Source organism: Anopheles darlingi, chromosome 3 (genome assembly GCF_943734745.1).
Source record: "Anopheles darlingi chromosome 3, idAnoDarlMG_H_01, whole genome shotgun sequence".
NCBI lineage: Eukaryota > Metazoa > Arthropoda > Insecta > Diptera > Culicidae > Anopheles > Anopheles darlingi.
In genome coordinates this window covers 26,067,266-26,093,339 of record NC_064875.1, presented here as the reverse complement: position 1 = coordinate 26,093,339, position 26,074 = coordinate 26,067,266, and the positions used below count along the sequence as shown (strand labels likewise).

Sequence of the window (26,074 nt, the reverse complement as noted above, 5' to 3'; positions counted from 1 at the left end):
CAGGTGTTGTGCTGGTGGTGGTGTGGGAGATCTCCGTGTTTAGCGAAAAGGTGACTCCCGGTCAGGAACAACCAGTCGGCAGGCAGGCACAACAACGCAGCATCCTTCGCCGTGCCCTACTCCATTGCAGATTGCAGCTGTTGGCAGGCGTTAATGAATGGACGCGCAAAAGAGCTGGTAGAAGGACGGGGAGAATCTGTCTTCTCTGCAAACGTTTGTTGAGCAACATGTTGAGCACAAATGGTAGAAGCGTGTTGGAGTGAAAGGATGCCCTCCCTATGTTGCTCGTTGCACCCGGTCTGCTGCTCTGCTTTGTTCCGTGATCCGCATCTCACTATTATGCATCTAATGAGTTTTAATGGGCAGCGCAGTGCCCTGGCTAGCTGGCTGGCTGGCTGGCTGGCCGGTTGCAACTTTGCTGGTGAGCACTTGTTTACGTATGAATGCAGAATGCCCTTTCCCCATTCACTCACTCATTCACGCTCAAGCTGCACTCGGCCATGTTTAGGGTTTATTTATTTATTTTAATCCCCCGACACTAGCGTAACCGCAAAGTGTTCTACGCTGCAACGCCGCCATTTTGCTGGCAGTATTATCACAACTTCATTTCGAGATTTTCCAGCCAGCAGCTCGTTTGCGCTACGTTTCTTTTGTGCTAAAACTGCAATTACTCTGGTGCTAGGATGACTATCTATAATGAGCGACGTGCCTTACGTCAGATCAGGCAAAAGGAAGAGAGCTGCTGGGGATGTGTGCATCTATTTGCTGCTTGCTCTATTTACATTCCACGCCACGTTATTTAATATCGACCACACGAAAGCAACAAATGAATCGAGTGCGCGAGAAACAGGTGTAAACAGATATAAAATACATTTAATGACGTAGTCATCACCATTTGACGTCACCTGTGACACTTTCAATAAACCAGCATAGGAACAGCGTGCACTGTAGGAAGCACTGTAGTCAGTCTAGAATGTCTTTTCAGGAATTCCACTTGCAGCACAGTTGGACATCAACAACAGCCATTCCATAATCTTGGCACGTCTCGGATCGATGACATTGGAGAGTGAGTGTATTGCTTCGAGGATTTGCATATTGACATAATGCGATCACAACAACGTGTTGGAGCACTTGAAACCGTTGAGAGTTCAATGCCAGTTTGAATGTCGAAGACCTGTGCAGCAACTTAATTTGATAGCACGCGCTCCCAATCCGTTGCTGTCACTTGTCGCTGACTGCATTTCGGGGGGCTACAAAGCTTGAGTATCGCAGCTGTTTAAAGTGCAATACGTGGATATTGGAACACTTGAAATCTATTGCTTGCCACTCAAATTTGATCAGTTCCATGACGTTTAAAAGTTTTGGGAACATTCCGTCAAATTTAAGTTCACCAAACGAAACATTTGGAAGTTGAGCTTTGAAGACGAAGATTCTTCACGCGACTTGCACACCAAGACACCAATCTTCTATCGAGCTAATGAAGTTGAACCTCTTCTCAGCGGGGAGCCACATTTGAAGAAGGTGATCACCGGGTGTAGGGAGAGAGAGAGAGCGCCCAACGCCCCAGGAATCCTCGTCCTGCCTCGCCAGGCCACAGTCGGCCTTCGACTGATAGCCAAACGTAGCCACCATATCGTAAAGCTGTGTTTTACGACCCGTAATTCCCCTATCGCCGAAAACAGTCACTTATTGGATTAAACCGATGCAGCCACACCGGCTGCACGGATCACGGTGAGCGGCGTGGCGACGCAGGAAGAGCTTCGATGTCGAATGTCGTTGGCGATGGTCGATAGTCGGCCGATAGTTCGCGTTTTCGGTTCTGGGTCTGGGATCAGGTTGAGGTGTTTTTTTGGTGGCGCGCTTCTTCTCCTTAAACCCCGCACAACAACGGCTTTCGTTCGCGTTGGAGTGACTAGAGGCTATCAGAAGCGACGACCTCGCGCCACGAGACGCAGCGCCAGAGCGAGAAGAAGGAAACCCGTCGACAATCGCGCGGAAGATGCGATGTTGAATTTTTGGTGAATGTTTATTTATGAAGCCATAGGCCCCCGCATAACACTCGATGAGGCCCACGCAAGAGGGCTCAATGGTGATGGGCACCATGTCTATGGCCGTTGGTGTTTTTTTTTTTTTTGAGAGGAGATGAACATCTCAACCATTTTTGGCAAATGATTGGGTGGGACGAAAAAGACGAGCTGACGAGGTGGGGACCGTATAGTAATCGATAACCACGCCAAGGAGACTAGACCTGGGCCTAGGCCGAGGCGACAGGACAGACTACACGGGCTTTCTTCTTCGGGTTCTCTGGACCTATCATCTTCTCCCATGGATTCCGGACACTGGTGTGCCCGAGTACCACCACCATCCACCAGCCGGATGATCGCCTCGTTCATGGGCAATTAATTATGTGTGAATATTGATGTGAGGATGTAAATTATTTGACCATCGAAACTAAGCCAACGAGCCAACTCGACGACCTCATCTGGTGCTGGTGACAAGAACCTAGGGCGTAGGCGTCACTGAAGAGCTCCATTGATATCATCTTCAGGAAGAATCCGTGGCCGAGTGGCCGAGTCGTCGTAAAACATTCCTCCAACTATGGTTTCCAACACCCCTTACGGGGGCTTAGTAGAAGCATAATTGGATATTCCCCATCTCTGCCCCAACTAGTCCCCAAGAGGGGAGGAGGTCGGTTCAATGAACCAGGCGTGCTGATGCAAATTCTGTGACACCAACCCAACCAAGCAGAAGACGGAGAAGACGGAAATGGAGAGCACTTCCACGCTGGATTGCTTTCTTCGATCTGCCCCGAGAACCAATCCAAGGGATCCGAACAGAGGCATCCCAGGTTGTGCAGTGGCAGTGGCATGATATTAACATTCCTTACCTGTTTTTTTTCCTCTATATTATCGTGCGAAGCGATCGGAAACGCGCGCACTGTTTCTCATCCTTTTGCTCTTTGCAAACGATCTCTGATAGCTAGCGATGTCACATACAGCGCCGTGCTAGGGTCATTGATAGGTCGCCGCCGCGTGTTTATCCATTATGTTGCAATTAGACCTGAGGAATAAACGTGGAAGCAGAGAAGGAGAAATACGTTTTGTTAGTTTAACAAAGTCTAGACAATCCAACGAATACTGGCAATGTTACAGAAGAACTTTATAAGTTCAAGTTCTGGAGTATTTTGAACGGAAAAATGAGAAAAATGTTTTCAAAATCATAAAACGGAACTCACGAGATTTGAAGACTGTTAGTAACCCCCGGGTATCAATGATTCTCTCCCGCACACACACACACCTTGTGGCCGCGGCTTACACACACACACAAAACACACAAAAAATGTGGATGCAACCAAGAGGAACGGAGCGAATCCAACACACCGGGGCCCAGGGTGTTGTTATCGTCCCGTGGGATCATCTGTCGAGAAGAGCGCTGAAAGGGGGAAAGGAGAGTTGAGTTCGCGGCCCTTCCGCGGGCCACACCCCCTGCCCAGCCCCGGAACGGTTGGTTCTCGCGCGGTCGTTTGTTAGTTTTTGTACGCGCCACCACCTTCTCCTGCTCCTATCTGCTAGCCGATCGACCGACCAAGATACACAACCGGCCGGCCGGACTTCTTGAACCAGCGGCGCAAAAAAACACGGTTGGTGGAAAAGAACCTTAGCACCTTCGCACCACCACCAGCAGCGGCAGCAGCAGCAGCAGCAGCAGAGGAGGTAGAACGGACGCAACGGACGGTTTAAACGGTGACTGGAATAAATGTATTATTTAAGCATAAATTTATCGATTCACCGAACAAGGTGTTTGCAGCGATCCGTGGCAGCAGTAAGGCGGATCGGTAGAAGGGGAGAGACAGCAAGAGAGTGAGAGGTGCAAACGACAGGAACAGGAACGCCACAGGACCGCGAGATGGACCTTGAAGGTGCAATTTACAATTTCCAAAGCCCTCTTCGCCTTCGCCTCTCTCGCTCGTGTTGATCTCCGATGTGTTCGTGGATGAGGCCATATCCGCGGCCAACATCACCCCGAGAGCACGATGTTACATTTTACAATCCCGTACACCAAGCCAAAGTCCAGGCCAGAACACGGGGAAAGAAGTAAAAAAAACGTTCAGTTCGCTACCTGGGAACCGGTTCACCAATCGGTCCGGGATTGGACCGGATCGATTGTAGAGCCTTCATTCTGGAGCATCCATTACAGAGGTAGTCGACGAGTCGACGATCTTGGCCGGGCTCTTTTTCTAGCAGCAACCTCATATTACGGCCCGGGACTCTCCCCGGTGGTGGTTCTACAACAAATAAGATCGCGCGAGAAGCGAGCTTGCAACAATACCATATCCGGTCCTCTCGGCTCTGTCCGGTCAGACACCTCGCTGGGCTGCCTCGTGGCCGGTGCCGGTGTGCAATCAGTGCCAGGCCATCGGAATATTTATACACTTCTCGGCGCACTTCTGTCTGTCTTCTTCCTCCGTTCCTGGCTGTGGCTCCCCGTACCACGCGTCCCATAAATCGATTGCATGAAAGTGATAGCGGACGACAGCGATGATGTTGCTCGCCGGCCAGGTCCGAAAACCACCAACCGAGCCTCTAAGCAATGCCCCGGTGGTGCGGCGGGACACACTACGATCACGCTGCGCTGCGTTGCGCTGGCGATGCGCCTTCGTTATGATGATGGTGGTGGCCGATGGTCAATAAATTTTAATGCGATTCCAAACCAGACACACGATATAAATCTTGACGCTCGGCAAATAGTCAACAGCAGGAGCAGCAGCAGCAGCAGCAGCAGCAGGACCTGCCCATTAAAGGAAGAAACTAGGGACAATATGCGACGGTCTTGATTGGGGTAGGTCCTGTGCTGCTGCTGGTGCTGTTCCTGCACTGGCTAGCAATATGTGTGCTCCATTGTGCGCAGCATAGCATAGCGTTAGGTCCCGAGTCCTCTTCTCCACGCGGGGTGTCATCGAGTCGAGAGGTGGTGTACAATTTGTTTATGCTAATTGAAAACAAAGGAGCCAACAAATTGGCAGAAATTGGCAGGCCTGGCCTGGCCTGGACTGGGTCGGTAGGTGGTCTCTGTGGTGTGCGACGATGTGTGGAATGTGCTCGCATAGAACACCGTGTTTCTTACATCTAATGTTGTGAAGAATAGTATGCGTCCAACACCTCGTGATCGTGGGGCATTGTAGGGCTCCTTGTGCGTTAGATGCACACCGTTCTCAACGGGTTTTCTCCCGGTAAGGGAAGATGGGTTTTGCATTTTGAAGATGCAAATGGCAGCGGCGTTCGTGCCGGCGTGTGCATATGTCAAACAGAATACGATTAATGTTGTTAGAGCCTGAAGCAATTCGGAAATATATAGAAAGCAGACGGCATCAAAAAACAAAATGTGCGTCAGATGACTTTGTAACAATGCGTACTTTAAAAGTCAAACTTTTAGGAGCAGTTGTTGCAGTATATTGTACCAAACGACTTGTTTAACATCTAATATATTGAATTTTTTTCAGCAATTGCTGTTCTATCATTTTGTATGAATTCGTTTCTATAATTCTAGGATCATTTCAATAAAAGTTTTGCCAAATGAAACGTTATCTTCTCTTGCAAATGTTTCAGTTTTAGCTGAAATACCTCTGAAAATTTTGTTGATTTAACGAGACAAAATAAGGAACGCTGACGTAAAAAAATAAAAGTAATTTGCATTTGCAAGCATTGAAATCTGTTTGCAACGAAAAAGCATCTGAAAAAGAACATCTCCCAGCTTATAAAACAGAAATGGACGAAAAAACATCAACACTTTAATTTTTCCATTAACGGTTGATTGAACGGTTGCCAAAAAAGTAGTTAACGATCAGTCTAAGCTTCCAAAACTGTATTCCTTAATATTGAACTGAACTTTCCCTCTATAATGGCACTGAAAACAAATATCCGTAAAAACTAGATTATGCTAAACGAATGACGGGTGCTATTCCAACTATTACAGCGCTAAACCATGTGGTTTAATTGACACATTATATGATTAAAATTCGGGAAAAAAGATTAGGCGAACTATGATTCATGATACTCCTCAAAAGAAAGCGACTGCTGCCTGAATCATCGCACTATATAGTAGCTTCCCGAAGAAAATACTTGAATTTGAAATGCATTTGCTCGATTCAAAAGATTAAGTTTGCCAAAAAAGTTCGCCACCATTAAAGCATGCGTCTAATAGTAACACTTTGATCATTTAAATTCCTTTACAGCTTATAACGCAACACGAAAAAAAAACCCCATCATGCAAGCATCCCTAATCGAGAACCTCCAACTCTTGCGACGGTACGTGGAAGTCCTTCCACGCGTAGAAAAGCAATCCTCGCCGTCGTCGTCGTCGTCGTCGTCGTCGTCGTCGTCGTCGTCGTAATTTTCCACCATGAACCGACCACTCTCGGGGAAGAGATCATATCCAAACCCACCGAGCAAACCCCCCGGACACACATGAAATGCTTCGTCGATGTCTGACTTATGGTGCCGGGGCAGCTCATGGTTCGTTCCTTGGTCGCTCGGGGTCTTTGGCACCATCGTCAAAGTTCAATTTCGTGCAGGGCAAATAATAATTTCCCGTCAAACATATTACCGAACCGTTTGCTCTTCACCCAGCATCCTTCTCCTACTGCACCACCCCTTCTTCTGCCCCATTGCTATGGAGTCCGAAATTCGCAGCAAAATTGAATGTATATTTCAATTTCACCGACGAATCGGTTTGCGAGTTCTGGGAAATGGGAAACGGTACGAACGATCGAGGATGGAGCGATTGTGTAAAAAGAAGGATGCGAAAATGAAGCTCGTTGCCAGACAGTAGTGGCTAGGGGGCTAGACAAGGATGTGTGTGTGTGATTACTGATAGCATAATGTTTACTTCGTCAAAGTATGTGAAGGATGGCGAGCATGTAGAACGCGCGAAGGTCTGTCATACCATAAAAAAAACGTTCTGGGTACCGAGTGCGCATCTCGGTTGCGCGAGGACGAAGGATGGGGCAAGGTCGTACCAACGATTTCCAATTATTATTTGATACGATTCTACCGTCCATTGAACCAAACGTACGCGCAAGTTTTTCTTTTTCCTCTGCTTTCCTTTTTTCCCGGTTATTGGGAATCCGCTAGTTAAGTACATTTACCTTTGGGAACCCAAATTGGAATGTAGCGAAGGGAAGCAAGGGGGGCACCGATTTTTTAACGAGCATATTTACTCAACCAGAAATATGCTTCCCCGAGTTCTGGCGTGGCCGCGTGCGTTCGCGCCGATTAATTGGCAAAATATGTTTTATTTGTGGAAGAAAATACAAAGTAAGCAAACGGAATTCCGTCCCGACTTTAAGTGAATGACCGCCCGGAGCACGACGCGCAGCTCGGGTCATCGACAGCCGGGAGTTGAATTTAACAAAAAAAAGCACATTTTTTCCATACAAACAGATCTTTTCCCAAGTCATTTCTATGGATTGTGTTTTGAAATGAGCAACACTGCAAAAAACCAACATTGAAGCAACATATCATTGTTTCATCGCATCGTATGCTCTCCCTTCTGAAGGGCTGCTGCTCTCCAGAATGTTTGCTTGTTGTTTGCTTGGCTCCTTGGCTGCTGTCTACACCTCCAGTCAGTGAGGGAGGGTCCTAGGAAGCTCTTGTTCTAACAAAACCGTTCACCGTGAATCGTGCGCTAAACGCTCGAGCGCTATTCCCACAACAGCACTACTAAGCACTTTATCACGGCACGGCACGGCATGGTGTGCTTCCTCCTTCCCCCGTGCGCCGCTCTCATTTCCTGGCAATTATGCTGCTCATCAGACCAGACCATCATCTCCTCCCGCGGTACGTGCGGCACTCCCGAAAATCGAATAAGCGCAATAGCCGGATGCGGTATGCCGGAAGTCTAGCAACGCGAACGCGGATTACTCTCGGGTGCATTTAGTAGACCCGTGCCCCTGGCTCCCCGACATTTTGAGCATCGCAATTAGTACGGCTATCATCGCGCTCGGTGCCTTGCCTCGCGGAAGGATGATCATCATCCCGAGGTTGGAGCTAAAGCTCTGGGAGCAATTGCTTTGTGCTGGGAATAGCTTACGGATCGGGATCGCGGAACAAGAAACAGAAAAACAAAGCACACATACCGAAAGCATACAAAGTCAAGTGCTAAAGGGCATTGGTAACCACAAACCCGGAACACACGACGCACCGTTGGCGACGGTGGCGATTATGCGGATCTTGGAACCGAACGACACACGCACGAGGCGCACGTTGCAAGGCACACGTTGCATCCGATTGCCTGTTTTGGGCCCCCGGACTGCAGCATAGGCGCGTAGAGATACCGCTGCACGTGAACCTTGTAAGCGACCAACACACCAACCATCCAACCGTTACAGAAACACTCGCACTCGCGCCTCGACGAAGATGCGGTTTGGCAAGACAAGAGAGCGAACGCTGCTGGAATGTTGCATTCGGGAAAGTGGTTCAACAGCAGCCCACTCTCACCACCCCCCCCCCCCTCCTTTCTCTTCTAGAGGGAGGCTGCTAAAGTGCAAACAGCGAGATGCAACACTCGCCGCAATTTTGTGCAACAAACTATGTGCTGAAAAGCAAGTGCAGCGATCCGACGACGCGCTAGCAACCAAAACCAAATCAGTACCACGAACGCACCACCCACGGTTTGGATGAGGGGTGGTAGTAGGTGGTATAGAGATTGCTGTTGCTGAGTACCATTTGCATATTATCCCGCGTGTGTCTGTGTGTGCAACGTCGGATCACGGTTTTGCCGATGCACTGCCTCTCCAAAAGTAGATCAAAGTTGGGAAATGGTTCTTATCTTGATGCCTTGAAGATTGTTTCTAGATACAAGCAGAAAGTTTTCGATATTGCAACTAAAAAAAAGAATTACTTTTACTAAGACGCCTACAGCTGATATTGACAGCTGGTTGAATACAAGAATTTACAAAAATGCAAAATTATTTTGCGGAAATAATCATTGTTAGCTGTGTTTAAGCTTCTTTCACATCAGACGCGTTTTACGAGCATTTTATGACTTTTTTTTTATGCAATTCGGATTTAACGTTAGTATCACATCTTAATATAAGGCAGTGTTCACAAATTGTACCTGAAGTTATTTTTTGAGCTTTTGGAGAGAGCTTAAAAATTTTAAAATGTGTTGAAATCCCGCTAATCATTATTTTGTGTGTCTATTGAAAAAATTATCATGATTTGATAAGGTGTCGGTAGTGATATGGTGCTATTTTTCGTGTATTTACGATTCACCTTCGTGTAATCTCGGTGTGAACAGCAATTAAAGCTTTTACGTTAAAAAACGCCACGTCTGGCGTGTTAAAAAACGCCTGTGATGTGAAAGCTACTTTAATGTTACCGTTTGTGCATTCAAGTATAAAAAATTGAGCTAAACTAGGTTATTTTCGTTCCACCATGACAATTGTTTCTAAACACATCCATATTTGTTTATTTATGGACGTTTCGTTGCGATATCTAATCAAAAATTTCATGCGTATGTAGAAACATTCTAAGAAAATTTGAATAAAATTTATTCGCCCTTTTTATGTGTGTATGTGTGGGGCAAAACGCGACATTACATTAACGTAACCTGTCGTTAACGGTGCAACAATGGAGCAATAAGTCACCCTAAACTTCCATCCATCCTTCGCGTTCTCTCTCTCTCACTCACAAGTGCTGCAGATATTAACCGTACAGAGCAAACGGGATGTTGGAATGTGCGGTGGGGCACAACAAAGCGAATGTTGCACTACACAAATACAAGTGCAAGTCAACGTTTGATGTGCTTCTCTCCGGTTCCTCCTTGGTTTTGGCCATGCATGGTGCCCGGGCATGCACGATGCTCACTCACTGCTGCAGTAGTGGCTGGGTGTGGCCACTCGGGCCCGTGCCACAGCATTCAGAGTGTTTTCGCCAAAACCCAAAGTGCACTCCGTGGCACCGCCTCGGAGCCAAACCGAAATCTGCTGCGCGGAAATGGTTGGCTTTGGCCTCCGCTTTCCACCGTAACCACCGCTGAGTGGGTGAATGGGTGGGTGGGTGGGTTCTCGGTAACCAAACCCGGTCTCATTTGCTCTGGACAAACCAACAAACTCAGGGGGTGCGAGGGACTGCAAAGAAAGGGCCAAGCCCGGAGGAGCCGCAGCTTCTCTCGGCAGCTTCCGCTATTAACTTGGGTGAAAAGTGGTGAGACCGCAGTGCTGCTGATGCTGTTGCTGCGTTTGCATACCCGGGGCAGCATAGCCAGGGTTCTTGGTTTTGATGGAGGTGTAGGGGGGGGGGGGTCCGGGTTGGTGGTCCGAGTGACCCAGTGCAGCAGCACTACTGGCCGGCATCCCGGAAGGATGCAGCAGCATTCCGTCTGGAGCTGACTTTTCGATTTCCTGTACGAGCACTTACAAATAATAGGCAATAATGGTTTGGTGACCGGCGTTTGCCCTCTCACTGTCAGCTAGCAGGCCAGCCAGCGACTGCCAGCGACTGCCAGTGGCAGGCTCGGGGAAAAGGGGTTCGTTAGCGCGAACGCTTGACATGTTTACTTTGGTGCACAAAATTAGATTCTGGAGGACAGGCCCCATAGAGCCAGCGTCGAGGCAGGCAAACGCGCACCAGCATTTTGCTTTTCATTGTAGTTTATTGTGTTAAGTAGAGTTGTAGTTATTCGAAAGACTTCAACGAATAAAACGGGGACTCGGACCGTAAGCACTCCTTGAATGTGCTTTTAATGGTTTTAAACGAGTTGATTGAATATTGTTTTCGATTATAAGCATACTTATTAGGTTCTGTATCGGATCTTATGGAGACATTCGTTTTGTGAGATCTAAACATCAAACGGATTCTAATCCTGATACCTAAGGTCACATTTTCAAATACAGACTCACTTTGCATTTCTCCATCTCTCTTGAGGACAACTGTTGATCACAAAGAAAGGATTTTTTCAAATACCTTCATTCAACTTCCATAAGACCAGCTAGTTTTACTTCTATGAAACTATTGTCAACAGCACATGTTAGATGTTTACATTAATGAATACGATTTAGACGTTGTTTAGAAGCATATTTGATATGCCTAATGGTTTATGTGCTCCATTTAAACCAAAGTAAAACAAAATTATTCAAAATGCCCATGAAAATGAAACTGAGGGAATAAATTAAGGGCTGATGCCACTACTTGCGATTCTACCAAAGTACTTTCATTTGCCTAGATTGATTTTACATCCTTCAAACCGAATAACATAGACCAGATCTAGGTTTAGTGCAATGATAATCGAACCTGTTGCCTACAATTTACATGGCGACAAGAAATCATTTCATGGATTAAAGATGTGATTGTTTATTTGATCTGTAGGATTTTCTCGAATTAAATTCTGTGCAAAAGACTTGACGAGTTATAATTCGCATGATGATGGTTAGCGAATCTCCTCAGCTACAGTTCAACTAAACGCAAATGGTGATTATCCATGATTTTGAAAGTTTTTGTTGCTACTGATAGTTGAAATAAAATTGATATCTTAGCGACGATGTAGAACTTATATTAATGTTCAATGTATGATTGGAGATCAGTGCATCATGCAAATACTAAAGAGTATTAACAAAAAAAACGTAGTAAGCTCAGTATTCCTGAAATAGAATACTGTATCCTTGATAGTTTTTTTGAACTGATTGTGATCTTTCAGATGTTGCACTCGAGCAGTTGTATGCACTTGATTACAATCAATTACAAATCCCCTCACAGCAATGTGTCATAAATAGCTGACGGCCACATCATTCACTGCAACACTGTTTGGGACCATTTTACTTCCCACAAACCCACCCACCCACTCACTCATCCTGCGACACACTTTCACACACAACATCTTGAAGAACAACTGGCGATCGAGTACACTTGACACCCCCCTCTTGCCGTGTGAGAAGCCTATCTGCATCGTGTCGCAATGACGATGATGATGATCAGACCGCCGCACAGATCAGCATCACACCATCAACCGCCCCGCTGCCAAGAGTGACCATCACTGGAGTGTCACTGACTGTGCGGTAAAAGTGTGGGAACAACAACGCGATGCAGATCGCGCATTCGTCAGCGCATTAAGCGGCAACCGTGCGGTGTGTAATGTATGCAGCGCCTCCACCATCACCACCACCACCAACACCATCGAGCCCTTCTCACTGAGGAGTTGATTGTCTCGTTTCGCTGCTCATGCTGCTGCTGCTCATGTAGTGTTGGTGGTGGTACCGGCACATTATGAAAAAAAAGACATTATGATGCTAGTTATGAAAATTGTTTACATTCAAGAGCACAGCACGCAGCGCAGCATTCCAGTGCAGAGCGCACCGCGAGCAGTGTGTCACTTGAGACCCTCGCCGGGGACATTCCATCGCAGCAGCAGCAGCAGCATCATGTAGTGCCAGTGCGGTTCTCCGAACATCCAAGCCCACTTTCAGGGATTCGCGTTAAGTAGAGTGGGGGAGATAGGGAGGCTGCACTACTTTCGAGCGAAATGATTGCAACATGCCGCAGGAAGGCGTGTGGGGGCTGCTGCGCTGGTAGGGCACTTGTTTCCGGAAGGCAAGCTGACAGCAGGAAGAGGCGCGAGGAACAATACAATTTATAATAATAATCTTTCGGCGAACCAAAGGCAAAAACTACCGCGAACTCGGACTCTACACACAGCGGCGGTGCAGCAGCAGCAGCTGCATTGTGATCAGCGTGTGACGACAGACACAACAAGATGGAGGCTGCATAAGAAGAGGCTCCCGAGGAGAGCATGGTAGAAGATTCCGGAAAGTAGAAACTACTATTCCATGCTGATGGCGACAACAACGGCGACAACGACGACGACGATGTGTGTTATTTGGAGCAGCAAATGTGTAAATAAAAGTCATTGTATTTATGGGAAATTATGCTCGTACATCCCACTCTCACACCGAGGTGGTGGTGTTCTCGGTAAGAAGAATCCACTCCGATGGTGCGCATACTGAGGGAAATGTGGAACGAAGTCGTCTCCCACTAGGTTGTTTTCCCTTTTTTTACCGGCAAAGAGTGAAACGGAATCTGGCAATCTAAAGAGTCGATCTAATGTGGAAATGAAAAGTGAGTCCCCTGGAGTTACAGTTAGTAAAATTTAAGTAACTGTATGCGGGAACAGTATTTTCAAAACGTAGCGAAACAAATGATCGGGATCGGGAGGCGCTGTTTCCCATTCCAAAAATCATCAAAGCAACGCATACTCACAAAAGCGCCTTTCAACGTTTGCTTTGATCGTGGAATTCCAACTTGCTCTGTGGAAAGCAGCAAAAGATGGACGATTGCCGGGGCATCCGATCGATTGGCATTTGACACCACGGTGCATCCCCATCTACACCATTCATTACGCTCTAGCGCGAAATACTCGGATTTTACGTGTCACCAACTCGATGGCGGGGGGGGACGATAGGGACTGAATTTAGCTTTTAGCTATGGTGTGCACCTCGACAGCCTCGAAACGCAAAATAAAAAAAACACACAAAGATCGACACAGGATGTTGCGAATGTCACGCCTTTACGGTGGTTCTCGGCTGCTGCTGCTGCAACATCACATGAACCGCACCGATGGTTCCGGAATGCTACACCTTGTCGCCATACCTGCTATAGGTCCTCACACTTGAAAAAGAAAAGCGCTTGGTTTGGTGAGCTGGAAATTCAATGAAGGACCGGGAACGGGATTTCGATTTGATTTTTGTCGAACTGGTTTTCGGGCTGTTTGTTTTGGTGCCAATTCGCCCCAAACCGAAAACGCAAATCGGATTTCGCATTCGCATTCGTATTCCGCTCTTCGCACATTGGTGAATTTGGTGCATCCGCTAGCACCTAGGGAGTTGGGAGAACCCCCTTTTATTTTTTTATGCTTCCAGTAATGATTCGCATTCCATTGCGCTCGAATGTTGCTGCGAGTGCGAATGAAGTGCTCCTGGTGGTAGTATGCTTTCGCAAGCGCATCAAATGGAAACCACGGTATCAGCCACGTTTGACCTCGGTTGATCTTCCCTTTTAACTAATGTAGTTCACAACAAAAAAATGGGTTTTTTCTTCCTCCCTCGACTTGATCCACAGGAAACTCCCGATAATCAACACCTTTCACCTTTGTTCTGCATTAGCGTAAGGGGATTTCGTGTGCAACGAATGTAGCGAGTGTAACGAGACCAAAGTTTTAAAAGAAATATTCGAACCGGAGTCCTCCGAGGCATCGTTGCACCGTACCCGCACAGTACTAAGTGCAGCTTAACCAGTTCGTCTATTCAAAGTTTTTCTGTTGTTGTTGTTGAAGAGTGTGCTGCTATCACAACCCCACACCAGTGGTTACCGCCATGAAAGCCTGCATCGTGTCTGCATAAGGCTAATGAGAAGGGAAGAAAATTCGCGAGAAACTTGCCAAGTTAAGCTTGCTTGTTAGGGAGAAAAACTTTTGTGGAACTTGTCGTAGCTCTGTAATGATTTTTTTCTCACATTTTTGATGGAGAAAGTCTTCTCCGAATAAAATAAGATGCTGCGTCAGAAACTCTTATAAGATGTTCCTTGAAAATATTGCATAACGTAAGCCAGCTTACCGCTCCTTGAGACGTAAGAACGTTGACTTCAATGGCACATATCAGCATTTATTAAACAACTTGATGGTCCGTTAAAAACGTGAGTAAGTATCATAGATGCCATAAAATGCTAAATTTGACAATCCAATCTTGGAATTGACAAAATATGTGAAGACCCCATCCAGCACATTCCTGGAACAAGTCACGACATCGGGGCCGAAGGTGACGCAATCGCGCTGGATGGGTGGCCGCCCCGTGGGGGGTGAATTGAATATTTTCGGCGGTAATGTTCAATCAGCCAACGGCAATATGCATACCTGGCCCGTTATGTTGCCTCGCGAAAGTCGTCGCTTAACGTGCCTACCACTACCATTAAAGGTGAGGTGCGTAAGCAATTAGCCACGAAGTAGTTGATTTAGCATAATTGCATTATGAAAATATGCGTCCTTGGCGATGTGCGTAAGGTTGACTTTACCTTTCGCTTTGCCATGCTCCTCGTAAGAGCAAACGAAAAATGATTTGAAATTCTATCCTCCAGTACCATGGAACTCTCTTAGAGGCTCAGAAAGGTGCGAACGGGTACTTGAAACACAAGAGAGAGTCACTTGAAGACCTACCTACACCGGGAGGGGATCCAGCCCATGCCTCAGCCTTTTGAAGTCAGGTTTTGTGTGTGTGCACGTGTGTATGTGTTGGAGAAGGTAAGCTCTCCTGCAGGTCAACAGTCACTATACTGCGCCTACGAGACATTCTTGTGTGGCTTTACAAATTTTCAAAGTACAGAGTACAAACCTCCGTCTTCTTACGTCGAAAACGTTACTGAATTGCGTCTCTCGTCGAAGCTGGAACTAGCTGGAAGGACCGTACAAAAGAAGTCGTTTGGTCGGAGGTGTGTGTGTGTGCGGTTTAAGTGCAGAGCCAGCGTTTTTTTTTCAAGAACCATAACGAGCTGATTGCATCTCTTCTGAGGTGCGGTTGAAGGTGAAGTGTAGCAGTGTAGAGGGGTTTCCGTACATCTCATTCACATGACTTACCATGCGAGACCTTAATGGGCCAGGTCTAACAATGTTCCGCTACACGCTTTTGATGCTCAGGCTTATGATGAGTTGCGCTGCTCGAGCTCCGTTCAGGACCGAGGATCAACTTTTCTCTACCCGTATTGTGGATTGAGGAGGGGAATAAATCATTGGAGTTTATTTCCGATGAAAGTGTGTCAAGAGTTGATATCCATTCCAAGACAAGCCCATTGTGTGTTTGTGTCGTGAAATTAGCATTCGAGTTGTGAGGCAATAATGACATTTCTCTGTTAAGAATTAGACAACAAAAACTCTAGTTCTCGAGTAAAAGACTTCTTGAAGTACGTTAGAATCAAATAGGTAAAAGTATACTAGATTCTGAAGTCCACACCGGTTAGTACAGAAACGAAGCTCTCCAATGCTATAGGAGTATCTCCGTAGCCATAAACAAAACTCTTTCCACTTCAGAGCATAAGCTTCTTGGTAAACAATCACAGGCGCATAAAGCGATCCCGTAGAACTCTGTATTTCCATTTCCTCCCGAGGGGTCTTTCGACTCCTACACCTGACCCTGAAACTGTTTGTTGTCCAATTGACGACGACGACGACGATGATGGCGATTGCGGTGATAAACGATAAGCAACTACGCCGTTGCTATCGGCACAAGCACAAGCATCTCTCGGCAAAAGCTCCAAAAGACCAAAACAATCCTCGCACAAATTCCCGACAAAACAAGGCGACGTTTGCTCCGCCGGAGCGCATCGGAATCGGAACCCCCGGTGTGCTACGGCCACAAATTTGCTCCTAAGCCGGCCACGAGGATTGCAAACACCACGAGACCGGACCACCGACCGTCTTTTCTTTGCATTGGAGCAAAGAACCGACAACAGGCAATACCAATCAAGGCAACCAACGGTCCATATTCCCGAAAAACTGTGGTCACCAGCGGGCTCGTCGATAGCCCGAATCCTGCTGCTCGCCTGTGCCGTGGTGGTAGGGTTGCAAAGTTTCCAAAGAGGAGAGGATGGAGGAGAAGGCAAAATGTTTTGCACTTCCGGTATCCTTTCCCCGCTTCTAGGGATGCGATCGGCCATTAAAGAATGGATGTCCGGAAGATATCCCTCCCCGGGACCATAAGCTTCGAGTCCGGAAGAATGGAAAAGTTTGACGCAATTTGAGGGGAAGATTCAAAGAAGACGGAGGACTCCCATAGCTCCCTGAATCCGGACCCAACCGGTGTCCGTCCGCCCAACCGTCGGGGGGTTTTGTGGTGATGGTTGCGGTGCAAGACAAAACCCGAAGACTCCGGCACCGGCAAAACACTCGGGGAACACAATTCGTACACAATAATGCCCGCTGCCTGCCTCAGTTCCGCCTTCCTAGTTCCTGAGACCGAAAATACGGGAGACTTTTCATCTCATATGCATGATGCTCGTCGATAAGGATACATGCCAGCACCAAAAACGAAAAACAAACGGGTGGAACATCGCACATGTACATGCGAATGACTGCAGATGTCTTGCTCAGTGCGCCACAAAACCCCGAACCCGAGGCACACAAGGCAGTGGCAGATAGGCAGTGTGAGCAGAGCAGACAGAGAGATGATCGTGATGCTCGCTGAAAATTGGTTTTGTCAAACAGTTTTCTCCGCTTCCCCGAACCCACCACCAGATTCTCAGAGCCTCGGGGTTTCTATTTTTGGCGAACGACTGGTGCTGGGGTTGTCGGAGCACACATCACTCGTTGCGTATGAGTAATGTATGTTTGCCACGAATTTGTCTCGTAAAAATATTTCAATCCAAAACGATGGCGAGACGAGGAGGATGGTGAGGATACGACGTAGCGTGGAAAATCGAGTTTGGTTTCCGAAAGGACGAAAGGAAAGGATTCCGCTTCTTGTGGAGCGAAAGTGAGACAGGATGTTCTGGGAAGAGGAAGAAATTTTGATGTTAGATGAAAATTAAACAAGTTCAACAACAAGCACCGGAAGTTTATTGACAAACGCAGTACAGCCGGCACTCTACATATGGTAGCGAAGGCACAGGACCAGAGGTGAAGTAGAGGAAGTTATTTGATGGAAGAAACATTTGCTGTCACAAGGCATGCTGATGCTTCTGCCCGAGTTGCTCTACATCCAATCAAAATGTCTTCATATTAGAGCAAACAGTCAGTCCCTATGTTGGTGATGGAGAAGACTTTCGGTCTTGGCCAATCGAAAGGTGAAGTACAAACAATCATCTTCCGTTTCTAGGACTATCATTAGAAGGAAGCCTTCCAAGCGTTGGATACGAGAGAGTCTTTAAAAAAATCACTTCAGCTCGAGATGTGCTTTAACTACTCTGCGGCATCGAAAAACGTCCAGAAAATTTGACATGCTTTTGTAACAACGAAAGTAACTCGCGTAGCCTTCAGTCAGGGAGAAAGTTACTGAATCCTTTTTGCTTTACGGCGGATGAAAAATGTTGCCATGTTTTTGGCGCCAACCAACCGCTTCCGGTTCCGATCTCAGTACCAAGCTACATAGACGTTATATGAAGTATTACCGTACGCATCGTACCAAGATACTGGAATGGACTATTTCCACGGTCTCTGGCCTATGGATTATGGAGCTTGGCGTAGCCTCGACGGGATTGATGTTGACACACCGACTGACTGACAGCAGTGGATGGGCTTTCGCAACACAGCGGCACGCAATCCCTTTGCAAATGCTCTCAAGAGCCTCCTCTCCTGCCCATCAGTAGATCGAGGTATACGGACCGAGACAGGCATTTATCATCATGGTAGACAAATTCCGCCCAAGCACGGGATCCGGATAAAGCACACGCGGTGAAGCTGGAGGATATGGCTTTTGCATGTCGAGTGCGCGCACACACACACACAATGGACGCCGTAGTACACGCCCAGTAGTGGTCTTCACTCGCCTGAGGACTGCGCTGCTGCCGCGCGTATCCTGTTATAGCGCGTATCTATGGTGCAAAGGGCTGCCAGGGCTAGGGCGCGAGCGCCACTCAACGCATGGAGGAGTTATCTTCATACATCTCTGCCCTAATCTAAATCAACGTCCTTCATCATCATCATCATCGTTCGGCGGGCGGGACCTGTAGCGTCACCGTGGCCGTGAGTAATGCAATCTAATGTATATAAATACGATTTGTTTTCATCATGATCATCGTTACGCAAGGCCGTGTTATTGATGGTGTTGGAGGGTTTCGCGATACACACACGAACACACCCATACGGCCATACACACGTCGATGGCAATCATCATCTGTTATCCAAGGACGATTTAGGTGTTCGAGTGCGATTGAACTGGATAGCAAGTGAAATGGAAACTGATAGCACCACACCGCAGTATAAATGATGTTATAACAACAAGTTCTATAACATCGCTTACGCTTGTTCAAATCATCGACTACAAATACACCAATTTTAGCGTCCGAAATCGAGCTCTCAAACACCTATAGAGTCCATCATCATCATCATCATGGTTCTAACACGCTCGCACCATGATTGCTGTCTATGACTTCTCGATAATGCTGAGAAGGGGATTTCGACCGGAATGAATTCGCCTGCATGCCGTCATGCCGCAATTCCCAATTTTCCGCAACCAGATAAGGTTCAGTCCAAAGACAACAAATCCACTTTCCGATCGAGACGATAATGCCCGAACAGCAAGCAAAGCCGCAAACGCTTTAACCCCTCTTCTCCGGGATAGACAAAGTTTTCTTGCACCGGGCTCATAATTTCATTTCCGATGCACCATCAGGATCAGGGTCCGGGTAAAACTTCTTCTGGGCTCAGACAACGATATTGCATCATCATCATCATCATCAGAAGCTTCGACCGACAGCAGCAGCAGCAGCAGCAGCAGTAGTAGAGGCCGCAACAATATGGTATGCAGCAGCATATCATTCGCATCCACCTGTTAGTTTGCAGCCTTGCATGCTGTTACCGATGCTGCATATCCGGAACACAGACCGAGTACAGCAGGAACCGAGGAACACCACGCCACACCACGCCATCACGGCGTCAAGGTGCAATGTTTGCGTGCGAAATTTTATGACTGTGTCTCGGGAAAGGGGGTGTGGGTGTGCATCATAACTCTGGCGGGGTGGAAACGGGGGGGGGGGGGGGGGGGTAATAAGATCGATGCCCGGAACCGGAACGGGAAGGAAGGAAAGTTCGTGCGGAGTGGTGTATTGTTTCGTGCGGTTCGTTGTTCATTGTTCCATGCCCTTTACTATTAGGAGCTTCCGGATCCGGACAAGGAGCAGGATGTTGGAGGTGTGTGTGTGTGTGTGTGTGTGTGTATTGGGGGAATGTATGACATTAATTGAACGGAAAATGGACGGCAAAACAACATACTATTATGCATTTAGCCTCGGGTGCGAGCGGCCGGGTTCTTGGTGTGGTGTGTGTGTTGTATTCAACACTCAAATGAAGTTAAATGGATTGATCCTTGCAGCACAATGCGCCAGTCAATCGAACGTCTGAGGAAGGCATCATTATTTAGCCGACGATCGGTGAAGGGTGTTGGCGCAATTGATGATGGTGAGAAGCAGTCTTCGCGATAGGGGGTCGTGGTCTCTTTGTTACGCTCTGGCTCTACGCTGCTGTGAGTAAATTGAGCGATGAACGCGAGCTGACTGCGATGAAGAGCTTCTTGGAGCTTGTTTATTATTAAAGGAAGCTCTCAAAAATAGAGGAAAATGAGATTTAGAAAAGTCTCGAGTAAGCACAGAGCATTTTTTCGCTAAAATCGAATTAGGAAAGATATTGCTTCACTCTTAGAGTAGACGAATGAAAAACAAACTTTAAAACAAAAGAAATTATAATCAAATAATAAACGGCATCATCAGGATAAAATTACCCTTAAAAGCCTTGCAGCGAAACTTTACTTTGATTTTAATTAAAATCTTTCCACATGCCGACGACGACATGTCCGGAATACGGAACCGGAGCGCTAAGCTACCTACCTGGCAAACCCTCTTGCTGTTCGTGTTACGAATTTAAAACAATAAGATTCAATTGTTGAAGGAGAAACTTTACCGAGAAACTACCCACGTTTCTGTCACGCTTCGAATGCTGCAAAAAGGACGTCGCGTTACTACGCATAAGTATACCCTTTCCTTACCATCGTTTCCTGGCCGCCTCCCGTGGGGTTTATGTCTATCCTGGCAAACCACACATAGCCTCCATTTGAAAGCTTTCCCGTAACCTAACGTAGAAGCTCACCTCTCTTGGCTATTCTAATTCTGGCGCCCCACTCCCTGTCTTTCTTTCTCCCTTTTCTCTCTCTCTCTCTCTCTCTCTCTCTCTTTTAGTATTGACGTCAAGGGGGTGGGGGAATGGCGGCCCGGGGACTGCATCTTCTGCTTTGAGACCTGAGCCCGAGGAAGCAATTAAAGCTACCATTAGCTATATTGCGGCAAACGATTATCTTGTGTTTCTTATGCCATCCGGTGAGCTAAAGATGTCGGTCGTCGGACGGTCTCTGTCTGGATCCATCCTGAGAACGGGAGGAGTAGGAGAAGGAGGAACCCGACCTGGATCGTATACGTTGGCATCGTTGGTCACCTGGTCTGTGCCTGGAGGGCACGACGTTGCTGCTGCTACTCCTTCCAGGGTGAAGGGATGCCAATCTTGGAAAAGATTCCACTTCCATGCTTTGCGAGATTGCTTCCATACGATAGAGCAGCACTATGAGCACTAACAGCTTGGAACACACACACACACAGAACCTGAAACATCGTAGGTGAATGTATCCTTTTCCAGGTGATAGCACCTGGGAACACCAGGTATAGCAGAAGAGATGGCAAAAAAGTTTCTTCGCCAAGCATCATCATCATCATCGTGACCGTAACTACCTGGCATAACAATACATCCACAGATGACTCCTTTCTCCAAATTCTGTTGCGTGAAGGCGTTGCTTATAAGGTGGCATATGAGCGAGTCTGGGGAGTCCTTTCGTAACAGCAGCAGCAGCAGCAGTAGCAGCTGTTTGCTTTGCAAGGACGCATTCTTGGAGCAGGATCTAGAGAAAAGAAGCTAAAAGAAAAAGGACGCTTCACCACCCAAGGCAATGTGCTGGCCACGGGGCGTATACTTAAAGGGTATATAAAGGTACAGAACACCCCTTATTAAAGGGTCCAACAAAGTCTGCGGCGCATTGAAGTTGAAGTAGAGTAGTCCCACTAAGGCCAGCAACCTGCAACGCTCTGGTGCAGTGAATCAACAAAGTTATCTATTATTCCTGTCCGCTTCCCCATGTTTGTTGGTACAACCTTCTCAAGCTACTAAGTCGGTTCTCGTTCGGGCCGAGAGGCTCGGAAATATTTATGTTCGCACTTAATTCCCACATTATGGAGAGATTTTCCAAATTACAAATGCTCGAAACCGTACCAGTAGTACCACACGGCTGACAAGCATGCACATTTCCATTCATTTGGCCCGTTGGCCAATAAATTATGGTCCCTGGTCTAGCTAGAAGAAGGTGCGGCGGCAGAGGAGTAACTATTTTTGGGGAAAAAAACAAATTCTCTTTCCGGGGCTCCGGGGTTCGTTCGTGCTCCCTATTTGCTTTCGTTTTGAAAAACATTTGCCTTATATTTTAACTTTGATTCACCATCGGTCTCCGGTGGTGAGTTCCAAGAGTGTGCTGCTGCTGCTGCTTTGGAAGCTTCCCGGCAAAGGCCGAGGGACCGAGGTTCATGCTCTCTCTCCCTAATTCAAAGCGAACGCAAAAGATGAGTTAGTACCGTTCAGCAGCGGGGATGGGCGGACTGGTGGTGCTGTCGGTGGTGGGTGTGCACAGAAAATGGGGTAATTCACTTCATAAATCAACATTACCCGTTGCCCTGCCCTGTTTGGGGTCGTGTAATATGTTCGAAAGGATGTTTCCAACAAAAACTGCAGCACTGCATCCACAGCTCAGACTGTTGGAGTGTAGAAAAGAAGAGGAGTTGTCCACATATAGACGCCAGGGGGGGAAAAATAGAACAGAAAAAAGAACTCCCATCGAAACCTTCGCTCGAAAGCCATAAACAAATATTCAAATTTATTACCACCGGAGAGTGGTCGTTATGAGCTTCGTATATTCGCTGCTCGGCTGATCCGCTTACCCCCCTATTCTCACAAATCGAAGCCATCCATCTAAACAGAACACGGCCTTTAACATGACCAAGTCCCAGGCCCAGGTCCAACAGAAAACCACCGAAAGTGTAGTGGATGGTTTCCAGCAACAAACCAGGATGAAAGCTGCTGCCTGACATCACGACAGGCGAACGAGCTTTCCGTCATAATATTTCCCGGTTCATTTGCTGCACGGATGCTCACTGGAAAAACCCATGGGGAGGAGCGAAAGCAGGAGGGGTGACCAGAATCGCAAACGAAACGAAATATGAACGAACCAACCACTCCTCGAGCTCCTCTCGAGTGATTGGTGTGCTCTTCTTATGCAATTCTCGATTTTCGGCGAATCGGTTCTAAAGGTCCTGAAGAGATCCACTGCCAGTTTGCATACTGCGTCCATCCGAAAAGCTACCACCCCTCAGTTTCTTCATCGTTTCATCCTCGGAATGGCTGCGAGATGATTGCAATTTCTGGTCCAACTTATGGAGCACCCATGTAATTCAACAATTCCTAGCTAGTCGCCGCTTGAGGTTGTCTGCCGTCGTCGTGGTCGCCATCTCGGTTTTTGGCATCCAAGTCGGCAGTCTGACTCCCAAAAGTGAACGGAAAAAAAGGAAAACTCTCCAAAGACATCCTTCTCCTAGGTTCTGCGCAAAGCGCAACGATGTCTCCGGGGTCCTGCTGTGGTTGGATATTCATGATAATCGAAAGAAGAGGTTCGCCACGCTCTTTGGTTTCGTGGTTTAGCGGCCCCTGGGACAGGAGAGGACCTGCCTTACCCTTGGCGGTGGCGGCGGAGGCGGCACTTTCGGCAACGACGATTCGGACGATTGTCCATTCCTTGGAGCGACGAGACGAGACGAGACTTGCTTGTAGTACAAGAGCGGTGATTGCTGAAGCCGAGCAGCAAACGTCAGTCAACTCCTCGGTCGCCTGCGGTTCCACCAAACGGTTCCAGCGGGAACTGGTCGTATCTTTGGGAGAGAGTCGACCCGAAGTCGAGGCCAGTGGGCTTCTACGAAAAAGATAGTAGCACACTGGCAGAGTAAAGCGACGATCCCAGTGGATATGCATGTCTCGTGTGACTGTGTGTGCCTGTGTGTGCATACATATGTCATTGTGGAGAGTCCTTTGAAGCTGTACGCCTTCAAGCGATTGGAGAAGACTCACAATGCAATGGAAAGCAATGGAAAGATAAACGAAACTGATTTGGATAAAATGCATTCGATGGAATTCGTCTTCACGTCTTCGACCGTTCGTTCGTTCGTTCGCCCGGTCCGGGAGGACCGGCTATCTCGCTTTGTTGGGGGAAAAGCGTTCCTCGTTCCTCTCAATGAACACATTGTCACAGACGAGCGATTGCGAAGAAAAGATGCACTAGATGGGCGTCTCAAGAAGAAAAAAAACGTGGGGGAAATGCTATTGGGTGCACTCAATGCGAAAAGGAGCAAACACAGTTGTAATCTTGCAATCTATTTGATGTGTTTCATTTAGTAAACGGATGGAAATAGGATGCGAGAATGTTTCACTCTGAACTGTAGGATTGTGGATTAATGGAGTATGGAATTTCCCGTTATCCCGTCCCGACCAATCTCGGGCGATTTCCCTTCCCATTTTTTGAAAGCTTTCTAAAGATTTGCGGTAAATTGAAGCGTTTTGCTCAACTTACTTCTGTTCCTACACAATCAAAATTCTCAAACAAAAACATTCTGCACTACCGCAAAAATCGTTGAAACAACATATAGATCATCATTGCTTTACGTTACAAAGACGTTTCCCCAGAACTCATCTAATGTGGACACAACGTCAGACACCTTTTTTTTAAATTTAAAACATTGTTTCTTTTATAGAAAAAATACTTCTTCCTCAGCATTCACTGCATTGAATGGAGCCTCAGGAGCCTTGAGAACCTCAAGAAGCTGGTGCCTCAGTTGGATTGAAATTAGGCCAACACCTTCTGCAATTTTACTAACATCGAATATCAACGATCTGACCTCCGGATTCACACACACACACACATACAAATCCAATGGCTCCAATCGTGTTCCCGTGATGTGTGCGCCCTAGCGGCCCCTTTTCGATTGCGGATTGCCTAGGGAACTGCGAACACAAATGGCAATTATTTAAATTTATTATCATTCAATACACTCGCTGGCATCTATCCCCCACCCCTCCAGGGAGGATGAGAAAGTGGAATTTCTGGAACAGCTCCTTGGGGAGTGAAACGAAATGCATAATAAGAGCATCCTCTAGCTGCTGTAGGTGCTGCTCTGGTTTCCTTAACGTCCAACGTGTGACTCCATTTATGCTACCGAAAGCCTGCCTCGAGCACATCCCGTCCGTACTAAACACGATCGAGGGATGTATCCGAGCAAAGCAAATCGATACCATCCTAACAACGCGAACGGAAAACGATGCAACAACACGACCACATCAACGCCCGTCGGCGTAGAAAGCCTATACGTGCCGATCTTCCGTGCCGCAGCATTTGCGGTTCTCGCACCATTTTCTTCGAATGAATTGTTCGAAATGAAATGAAAACAGCATTCCAGATGCCTCCTGAGCTGAGGCCACCTGAATGAGAACACATCCCGGGGGCGATCCCGCGTCCGCGTTCACGTCGATATGCGTCGTGTCGTGTCGCGGATGCGGCCTGCAAAAGCTCTCACCATCACCACCGCTGGTGCTGCTCCAGTGGACAACACAATCACTGTGCTTGGTGCTCTCTCTCTCTCTCTCTCTATCTCTCCCTCCATTCGGTGGGGTGTTATGCGTGGGGATTAAGCTTTTAGCGGAAATTGCAAAAATCAACAGACACACGCAACGCCTTGCCACAACAACAGGAACAACAGGAACAACAACAACGGCAACCACCGGCAATCAACTACCGGTAAAGTGTTCATCCCCGTATCACGTTATCTCGCCTGAACGAATGTAGCACCGCACCACGTTTTCCACGCAAGGGTGGAGGGCAAAAAATCCTTCACAATAATGGCCATAGTGAAAGGGAGTGGTGGTGGTGGATCAGTTTCGAGTGCTCCTGGGGTTCTCGTATGCATGCATGGGTCTTTGTTTTTGGGGTGTTTACCGGTTGTTTGTTTGCTCGGCCGAGCTCCGATCAGCTGAAATGGAATGGTTGGAGCGTTTTTTTTTTTTGCGAAAACACGCAAGAAACTCGAATCAAACACGCATCGCTCTCTATTGATGTACAGTGCGTACTTTGAGAGGGTGTGTTGGTCTACCGGTCGGTCGGTCGATTGTTGGTACGCTGCATTCCGGTGCAATATGCTAAACGAGATTTAGCATCGAAGACGATCATCAGATGAATCGAAATGAAACTGGGACG

The 26,074-nt window shown here is 47.3% G+C and overlaps 1 protein-coding gene across 2 annotated transcripts in view; it reads right to left on the bottom strand.

Annotated features, from left to right (window-relative positions):
• LOC125954271 (insulin-like growth factor-binding protein complex acid labile subunit) overlaps window positions 1-26,074 on the bottom strand; it is a 104,139-nt gene that overhangs the window by 46,018 nt on the left and 32,047 nt on the right. For both annotated transcript variants that reach the window (XM_049684427.1, XM_049684428.1), the window contains exon 2: window positions 2,888-3,060. The gene's annotated coding sequence lies outside the window, so the exon portion shown is untranslated. The remainder of the gene's footprint in view (window positions 1-2,887; window positions 3,061-26,074) is intronic.